This window comes from Lepisosteus platostomus, chromosome 5, assembly GCF_059453375.1.
Source record: "Lepisosteus platostomus isolate fLepPlt1 chromosome 5, fLepPlt1.hap1, whole genome shotgun sequence".
Taxonomy (NCBI): domain Eukaryota; kingdom Metazoa; phylum Chordata; class Actinopteri; order Semionotiformes; family Lepisosteidae; genus Lepisosteus; species Lepisosteus platostomus.
This window is the reverse complement of record NC_142615.1, coordinates 20,273,020-20,283,322: the sequence shown is the minus strand read 5'-3', so window position 1 is coordinate 20,283,322 and position 10,303 is coordinate 20,273,020. Positions and strand designations below refer to the sequence as shown.

Genomic DNA, 10,303 nt, shown 5'->3' with positions numbered 1-10,303 from the left:
AATGTTAGTGTTTTAAGACCTGCAATACGACCAGTAAAAGTGCTTTTTGTTAGGCTGCAGGAGGTGTTTAGAGATAGACTTTCTAAAAGACAGGCTAAACATCAAGGCAGAAAAAATATTTTGTTTTCTCAACAAAAATTCTCTTTGGCATGTTCAGCTTTATGTAGGGAACAACATCTGCCAAGATCACTTTTGAGGCAGTGCACATGATAGTGTACCGGCAAGTACAGTACATTCAATATTGGCTGTGGTGGTGAGCTGCTTTTGTCTGTGAAACTTTTAATTCTTCACGCCGAATCGTTGGCAGGGGTAATAGCTTATCTTTGAACAGAGCGCTCCATCAGAAATACTTTGTTCGTGCTCAAAAGAGATCAGAGGATTAACTTCATGAATTCACATAGCATACCTTACAGGAAAGATTTAAAAGGGGAATTGATTGTGCTACCTGATGTTGTTCCTGTGGTTTCTTTGGATACAAAGGTGAATGTTCTTTGATGTTCTGCTAGAGTATCCACTGGGTGGGTTTTATCGATTAGCTCAGATAGGTCATCAGTGCTCCGTCTCCGGAAAATAATCAGCACTGTTTTTTCCTGTGCTGTCTTTTAAAACATATAAGATCACGAGTTTACAGATTTCTCCAAATAACAACTATACATTTTAACCCAGCGGTTAGCATTCCTTCAATCCAATAGTTTTACTCTAGGTTAAAAGCAGCGCAATATACAGAGAGATGATATTCAAATATTTCAACGTTCTGTTGGATTACCTGTATGGAGATATCGCTCAGAATTCCTAATATGATTTTGAGTTCAGTTTTGCTTTACTACTTTCAGAGTCTTATATTGACCTTGAAGCAGAGAAGTGACATAATCACAAATAGTCTTATTAATATTTCAGTTAAATCTTTTTTTCTGTAGTAACATCAGTTGATATTAATATTAGTCCTGATTTATAATTTTTTGTCATGGTTGATCTTAAATAATTTTGTAATTAGTTTCAGTTTTGAAAAATCATGCAGAGAAGCTACCAAAACTGGTATAGTTCATATAATGATTAATGCAATAGCAGCATTTTGGGTTGAAAACAAAAAGTATATCTTGGTATGAATCCTAACACTTCATAGGTAGCGTTCTAGGACTTCTCGCTTCAGATAAAGTTGTCAATACATCATAGATTTCTACTCAATCAATATCAGCAGTGTTATCACTACCGAACGCTAAATATAGATCCTGGCAATACTTCGTGAGATCTTCGTAAGAAAATCCCAAATACTACGGAAGGAATCAAATTTATATGTTTCTTTTGATCGAGAAGATGATCATTATGAGACTCAAAACATGCCTGTCTTTTCTTTTTTCGAGGACAAATGGATTATTGAGGTGTAAAGATGGGTTCAAAACCAAAATCACCTGCTATCGCTGCTGTTTCTTCAAATCCTTCAACTGATCATCGATATCGAGGAATAATATATAGTTTCTTCAAATCCTTCAACTGATCATCGACATAGAGAAATAATATTATACAATTGTGGTTTTCTGTTAATTGCCAATTTGACTGTAATTACATCTTCGTTTACAGATGTCTTGCATGTATCACAAGGTATAATAGTCGTCGTGCGTCCTCAGTTAAAATGTACGACAAAAGTACAACATTTATGGTTACATCCATATTAAAATGAAGGTAAATATACCAAGATATTAAAATACAATTGTACAGTCCTAACTTAATAATGCCTGTGAAGTTTTCCAACAAATCCGAACTGTAATTTTGAAATATTATAGCTGAGAATGAAAAGAGAGTACAAAGATCAAATTCAATGAGTGAAAATGCACCAGTAGTTCTCTAAACTGAGTTTCTTCCCTGAAATGACTTGCTTGCGAAGCACCAAGCAGCCTTGAACGGATCGCGGAAATCAAATATACAGTACAGATGGATTCAGAGTGTGCTTTCCAACTTTTGTGCAACAATTACCTTTGATAGGGTGGAGTTGTCTTCACAATCTGGGTTAAATAAAAAGGAGTGACGTCAGTGTTAAACAGCTTTCCTTCTTGGAGAACAACGGTTGTGTTCCATATTTCTAATTATTTTGGTTTCAAGATCGCAATTTAGTGTGAAACATAAAAGCTAGCTGGATAAGCTTTATTAATTTCCCTCATGGGATCAATAAAGTATCTACAGCAGTGGTTCTCAAACTTTTTGGACCAAGTACCACCCCTAATCCAACCAAAGCATCCAAGTACCACCTACAAGTCATCATCTCATAGGAACCCCAGAAATAAATATTATAATAATGAACTTTATTTGATATAGCGCCTTTAAAGGTGGCTTCTCAAAGTATTTTACAGAAAAAAAACATTAACAACAACTAATAAAAAAGCACCATTTCAGTGAGAGGGGTGAGCCTATTTAGTTGAGCAAAGGAGATGTGAATTAATTTTTCGAGCCTTGATACAATTCACAACAGAGTCTAACAGATATTAAATCGTCAGGCATTTTCTTGACGGCAAAGGTCTCGCGGTGGATGTTGTAATGCGTACATTAATTTCTGGAGCAACCTCTCTAATTCGTGCAACTGCACCGTTATGTCGGCTTGTCATTGCTCTAGCACTGTCTGTACAAACTCAGACGCATTTTATCAAGTCGAGGCCATTCTCTTCGAAAAATTCATTCAGAAGCTGAAATATGTGCTCTCCTGTAGTTCCTGTTGGTAGCGGTTTACAGAACAGAAAGTCTTCATGGGACATACCCTCAAACTCGTATCTAACGTAAACGAGCAAATTGGCCAAATCGACTACAGACTCATCTAATTGCAGTGAAAAACATCTGCTCATCTTAACGCGCTCTATCAGTGTACTTTTGATATAATCCTTCATTTCAATAATTCTATGAAAGACTGTGTCTTTCAGGGGGAGGGGGGCAGCAGGTCGAGCTGTTTAGCAGCTTTTTCTCCACACATAATACGTGTCAGCTCTTTTGCCAACGGTAAATAAGGTTCTTCAAAAATAGTGTAGCTTACCTGCTTTAGCAATCCGCAAGCTTGCATTTTTCCGCGTTTCTGTTTTTATTTCCGTATTTAAAGTTTTTATTTCATGCGCATGGAAGCGAAACACAGAGACGCTTGGTGTATTTTTCTCAAATTCGAACAGTTCTTAAATATTTTTCTGTTATCACTCTTTCGTGTGCTCACAAGATTGCCTGCGTTCGTAGCACGTATTTCTATGCATTCCTGTGTTTACAATGTTGGCATTGTTCCAAAATCACGCACATTCTCCTTTCTCCCTATTTGCTGGAGATACAATAGCTTTTTTTAAATACAATTGGTCACTTGCATCCGTAGCACGCATTCCTATAGAGTGGTATAGAATTACAGAGTATCTCTTGTGTCCACTGAAGTATTAGCATGCACTGTATCGTAGTACGTAGGCTGCGTATTCGACACGTATTAAAATACAAAATATGAAAACCCGTCCCGATTTTTCAGTGCACACTACACAGTTCCAGGGTCATTTGGCGTACCACCTGGTGGCACTCCACGTACCACTGCCGGTACGCGTACCACAGTTTGAGAACCACTGATCTACAGTATCTATAAATCTCTTACACGTCATTTACAATGGCTTTTCAACTAATAGCCCGTGCAGGGATCAAACCCTAGCTATTGGTACAGTACGAGTTGCGTAAGGCTCTGTAACGCGCAGATGAGAAACTAACCTCTACTTCTTCATTATATACACAGTGAGCTATATATGCGAGCTTACTGCCTCCTACGGGCTCTGTATTTGATTGCGGTACAAGACCGGCCGTGGAGATAAAGTGAGACGGGTGTGTACATTAAAAGGCTCATAGTGTCCCTGGGAGGGCTCAAACCACCACCCTTTTGGTTAACAACCGAACCACAAAGACTCATGTACAGCTTAACACTTCTCGGTCTCAGTGAAAGTGATACACTCCGTAAAATTTCCAGAGATTCATTTATTTTTAAAGGAAAATCACCAACAGCGGCCGAGATCTACTGGAGTTTTTTCATTCTATACTGCGATTTCTGAAGGGTACTCTGTGAAAATACGAGTTTTGACGAGAAGGGATGGACATATAAGGTCAAAAGGCTTGGGGAATTGAACTTTAAGGTGAAGACTGCGGGTTCAGTAGCAGCAGAACCTGATCAGTATCAGTTGACTCCGATATACTTTGAAAATGAACTTGGGGATTTAGAGTCAGACGTGCTACCGTTGCACCATGGGGTACTTAAGTTAAAAAAATAGGGAAAAAAAATCAGTGTTCCTGGATCTGTAATTGAGAACAACACCTGCACAAGAGCTGCGCAGGAAGAATAAAATGTGGTCTGGGATGAAGAGACTCTCTTCGGAAGAGCGGCGCTCTTCACAGGAGATTTTTTTTTGTGAAGTTGATTTGTCTCCTTTGGGAAATTCAAAGGTGCTGATAGCCGTGGCGCAAAGGTAGCATATCTGACTCCAGATCAGAAGGCTGCATGTTCAAATCACATTGAGGTCTGCTTTTCGTTTTTCAGGTTCTGCTCGTCCTAAACACGGAATTCACACCATGTAGTTGAGTTCTATCTGTACACCACATAGATAATCTAAACAAAATAGAGCCCTACTGGACATACAGTTAGGATCTCACACAGCGAATACCCTTGAACACAAGAGAGAAGGCACAGTTCACATCTGCGAAACATCACATCCGTCTTAAGAGAGAGCTACATCAGAGAATGGAATCCCGGAAGTTTCAAATAACTTCTTTTAATACAGGTTCAAGCAAACCTGAAAGTTAGGGAGTTTCCGGACACTTTTGTTTTATTAAAAAGTGTCTGAAGCCTGAAAATGTAATTTGAAAAAAAAAACCGCTATTGGACATTAGCAGGTACTTTTTGTAACGATTTGCTATTTCATGCTGGAAAACAAAGGAAACAGACCCAATGTTTGCTTTTAGGTGCGGTTCATTACATAATAGACATCTATTACTGAGGAGCTTGAATAAAATTTACACGAGCCAGGTAGAAGTCGAACCTACAATCTTATGATTCAAAATCAGATGCGTTATTTATTAAACTGCTGGTATTTCACATAACCGGGATTCCCCCATAGTGTGCTCAGCGTCGCTACTAGTAATATACCGCCCCGTCTAAAATTTCAAAGTGAGAAACATGTGTTTTCCGATTTTTTATGATTTTTAAAATATTATTTCTTTAAATCAGACAAAGGGTTTATGTTTCGCACTGGAATTCCGATTGATTGAGAATTCAAAGAAATACTGTTTTCTTCCACAACACCGTATAATTATTACATCCACCAGACTCTCCAACGTCTCCAGATCTTGCTGGTCGAGCATTTACTCCGATAAATTAGGTCACGTATCATGTTAAATCACCTCTTCTCAACACAACATTTCCTGGTGCACGTTTTCTCTATGAAAAAAAAGACATTTTTCCCTTGCACGATTTCTCGTTTTTTTATCAAAGCGTACAGAAATAAAAAAGAAGAAGAAATAGTGTTGCAAAAGAACTCTGTCGCCCTTGGGAGATGTCAAACGCATTGGACATGAAAAATGCCGGATAAAAGCCAGTTCTCTTCGTTTCTCAGTGTCGGGGCTGCTACTGTATGTAAAAGAGGCAATTTGCTCTGAGAGCAGGTTCAGCGCTTTCTGAACGCAGATGTCTCAGAGCGGTGTGTCCAAGCGGCTGTAAAAGGTGAAGGTTGTCCTGTCACCGTAGCCTAGTTGGTTAAAGTGCATCTTTATTAAAGAAAAGAACTGCGGTTTGAATCCCAGCCGTGTATTTCTTCCTATCTTGTAGTACAGAACGTATCATTTCGGGCAATCACAAAGGGCTTGATTTCGTTAAAAGCATGTGTTCATTTCCTTTCTGGAAAACTTGTTTTTGATGAAATTCACACAGCTTGTGAAACATGAAATTCAGTTCTTGGTTATCAGTGCAGAAGAAATATTACCGGCTGGCAAAATAAACGGTAAGAGATTTTTTTTTTTGATTCGAGAAGAGACTCCACCAGTCAGTCTCTGTGGCGCAATCGGTTAGCGTGTTTAGCTATTAACCGAAAGGTTGGTGGTTCAAGTCCACCCAGGGATGGGTTTCTTCTGTGATGTAAACATTGTTTTCACATAGGTCGATTGGATTTCTCAGCTAAACCATAGCCATTTTAATATTTGTAGGAAATGTGACTGTTCAACACTTGTCAAAAATGTCCAATAATGCCCAACATCGCAACTCCCCAGAAAACCATATTCACCCAAGAAAAATGATCGTTGAATCGTCATTTATACTCCCGTCACATCCTCTGCTGAAATATTTTAAAAATACAATGCAGATTTGTTTGAGAACTTGACAAGCATTGTTTTGTTAGCACTGTGCAGTTGGATTTTGATATTTGGACATATTTACCTTAATTTTAAACTGTAAATACTGTACAATCTATTTTAATTGTGTTGTAATATTAAAATATGTTAGCTGAGGATGCAAAGGGGTGAAAGGGAAAGGTCAGAGGGTATAGTAACAACAAGGTTAGGATTGGTGGAGGTGGTAGGGGTGTTGATGGTTTTTCTCTGTAGAGGATGATTGAGTTTTTTATCCTTCTCTGAAGTGAGAAACTGGAAGAGTGCAGTTGAGAGATCTGATGAGGTTAGTTATAAAAGGAAGTTGATGTGGAGCTGTTAGCCGTAAGAATTCCTTAATGTCTTTGATGTTGTCATCAAAAATAAACTGCAGTAAGCAAAGATAAAAAGAAAATTATCTGTGCATACTGCCCTGTCTTTCTAACACCTGAAGAAGGCTCCATGGCCAACACGTCGTGTTTCCTTTCTTCTCTTTTCAGCATGGAATAACCCTTTACTTGTTCCTTTGCAGCCTACGCATGCTGACGCAGCTACTCACCTGATATTTAACATTCCTATAATCACAACTATGAATGTCCACTGTGGGTATTTTTTCCATGATTATTTATTCTATCATTGGAGCATATTTTATGTCATACCGAAGTGTCATAATCACCAAATTTTTTTTTTCATTTAGAAAGTCAGAAAATGATAAATCACTATGAATTGCATTAAGCCTGTTCTGATCTAGAGTTTCTATATACTTTAACATGCCATGTTCACAATGTCACAACTCAGAAATGCAACAGTGAAGTGTTGTAATTACCAATGTACATAGTGTTGGAACATTGAGATGTTTTGGTAATGAGGAAGGAGGGACATGCCATGTTCACAGGGTCATATTTGAAAAATTTCCTAAAGTTCAGGATTTTGATAGTCTGTTCCATTGTCTCTCACACCTCAGTGTCAGAATTTTTAGATGTTTTTATAACCAGGGGGTAGGTTTATAGCAAGAAGCAGGAAGTGCCATCACCCGTTGCTCATCCTCGGTTAACCATATATTCTCATATGCCATGTTCTAAATGTCCCATTTATATTAAAAAGTTCTTGTAAAATGCAAGATTTTAAGACTTTTTATGATCAGAAGGCAAGGTCGTGGTAAATATGCAGAAAGTGCCTGTGAACTTATGTTTTGCCTTTGTCTTATTTACTTATTGTGTTTGTGTTATTGTGAGTTTTGAAAATTGGTTTACAATTTTCTGAAATGTGTTTCACACAAAAATGTTATTTGGATAGTCACTACTTACATATTCCCATTTACTGAGGATAAATACAGTAATCCATCCTGATTAGTACTTTTAAAAATTACTGTAAAGAGCCATCTACAGGCGAAAGGCGGCATAACAACACAGCAGCAGCATTAAAGGCAGAAGAAGAAGCTGGCGAATAAGAAGCCAGCTTCAGCCTCGTTAATGCAATACCATTGGGTGAGGTGGAAAAATATTTCTTGCTCTGAATCCTAACATTTTTATAGGAGGTGTTCTAGTACTTCTTGCCTCAGATAAAATTGCCAATACACTTAATTTCTACTCCATCAATATCAGCAGCGTTATCGGTACTGAGTCCTAAATGTACGTCCTGTCATCATATAAAATGTCAAAAGATTCGACTGCATTCAACTGATCAAATTTCTCTTCGATGACAGTTATAATTTTATCCAAAATACATCCGAAACAAATTTGCACTGTTTTTTTTTTTTTAATCCAGAAGAGCATCATCATGACTCAAAACATACCTGTTTTTTCTTCTTTCCAGGAGGAAGGATTGTTCAGATTCAAACATTGGTCCAAAATCAATGTACTCTCCTATCGCTGTTGCTTCTTTAAATCATTCATTTGAACGTCGATATTGAGGGATGATATCGTACAAATTGTGGTTTTCTTTTAAAGCAAATTATATTAAAATATGAGCCTCTGTTATAGTTGTCTTGGAAGTTTCGGAAGGTATAATAGACCCCCTTGTGCCCTCAGCTAAAATATGATAAAATACAACAAAATGTATTTACATAGAACAGCATTTATGGTTACATGTATATTACAATTAAGATAAATATACAAAAGTATTAAAATACAAATGTACAGTCCTAGCATAATCATGCTGTCCAACTGTCTTTTTTGCTTGTCAAGTTCTCCAACAAATCTGTGTCGTAATTTTAAATATTCTAACTAAGGATGCATCGAGAGCATAAATGAATTCTTCTGCTAGCCGTTCGAAGGTCAAAGTCCTTGGCTGAATATGATGTCCTTGAATGTTGGTCATTATTGGCCATTCCCAGTGATATTGACTTACATACTTAATTGTTTAACAAAAACATTCACATTTCTTGCAAATATCAAGTGGGTTAAGGTTTTGCTAAGAAATCCGAATAAGTAGAGATGAGGTTTACATTGCAATAATGAGAAGTGCATTTCTGGGTGGGCTCAAACCACTTACCTTTTAATTAACAGAGACTCACGTGTGTCCTTTTCTCCATTTGCAAGCTTAAAAAAAAGAAAATAATGCTTTTTTCTTACCAGCCTGCGATATACAAGGCAAGATTTGTATTTCATCTTTAACAAGCTGTATGAATTTCATGAAAAGCAAGTTGTTCCAGAAAGAAAATGAAAACTTGCGTTAAACAAAATCAAGCTGTACGTAATCATCCATAGTGATACATTTTGTAAGACAAGACAGGAAGAAAAGCACTGCTGGGATTTAAGCATCTCCTGTTTAAGAGGAAAGCATGTTAACCAAATCAGCCAAAGTGCCCTCAGTGTATCAACACCATGTCTGAGTCAGTGATTGCAGCTGACTGTCACTGGAGGACAGTTCATCGTGAACAAGTCAGCCTGCATAATGAGGGGGAAGAGACTGACTTCTGTGATGCAGTATCGACAGATACTAACCTTCTGTCCAACTGTTCTCTGCTGCATTCTGGAGTAGCAGGTAAATATTGGTTTCCATGCGTGTGTAGGGGTTTTGTGTATTTACTGGGACAATTATTTATTGTAGCAGTAAGTCACAAAATGATTCTTTGATGGCTATTAGAAAACCGACTTTGCGGGTTAACTCATTAACGCTCACACACAGATACTAATACACTTATTAATACATAAAATGTGCATATAAACATAACATATCTTAAGAGTGTGGGTTAGCAGAATACAAAAGGTATATATTAAATCATGAAGAGTTCCAAACCAAGAGGGACATACATTCAGTATACCATTCATTTAGACTGTTTCGTAAATGAACTGGGATTACAACTTCTACACTAGATACTCAAAAGCAAGTACATCACTCATAGGTATTAGATTGATATCAATTGTGGTTGAGGTAACAATTGAATTCTCGAGCTGTAATGCAGAATGTTGAATACTCATCCGATCTGTGTGGATTCAGATCTCCCGCAGACACAAAGAAGCAGTGGCAGGCTGTTGTTGTGTGCAATCGGCACTCTCTGGCTCGGTGCCAGGCAGTGGCCGGTGCGGCTGGTGAGAAGGAGAGGAGGGAGAGATTCCTGCTGCGATGCGCTGCTGATGCTCTTTGAAGACCGGCTAGTTAGTGTTGGCTGAAACTAGCAGAGCTTGTGCACATGGAAAGTGACTACGGGTCCAAGCCAATCACACTCTTTAGATGGGAAGAAAACTAGTTCGTTCCCGATGTAGCGCTAGTCCTGAATCCTGAGATTCAGCTGTCGACAGTTCCAACCGTAGTTCACTCGTTGATCAGGCGAGCTTTGAAGGTGGAGTACCCGTGGTTCACGGGGCTTGCTGCTGGGCTAACCTCGGGCGGATCCTTTGGTTATGCGTGGGCAACCTCCGTTCTCGACTCTTAAAACAAAGTTAAGTCCTGGCACTCGGACACACTGGCCGTCACGTGATTGTCCGAGCTGAGTCTGAGAACGTCCTGGAGGGGC

At 38.4% G+C, this 10,303-nt stretch overlaps 1 non-coding gene across 1 annotated transcript; it reads left to right on the top strand.

The window, feature by feature from the left end:
• The first annotated feature begins 6,029 nt into the window (after nt 1-6,029).
• Nucleotides 6,030-6,103, top strand: trnan-auu (transfer RNA asparagine (anticodon AUU)). The gene has a single exon. It is a non-coding gene; the product is annotated as a tRNA-Asn (tRNA).
• Nucleotides 6,104-10,303: the final 4,200 nt, after the last annotated feature.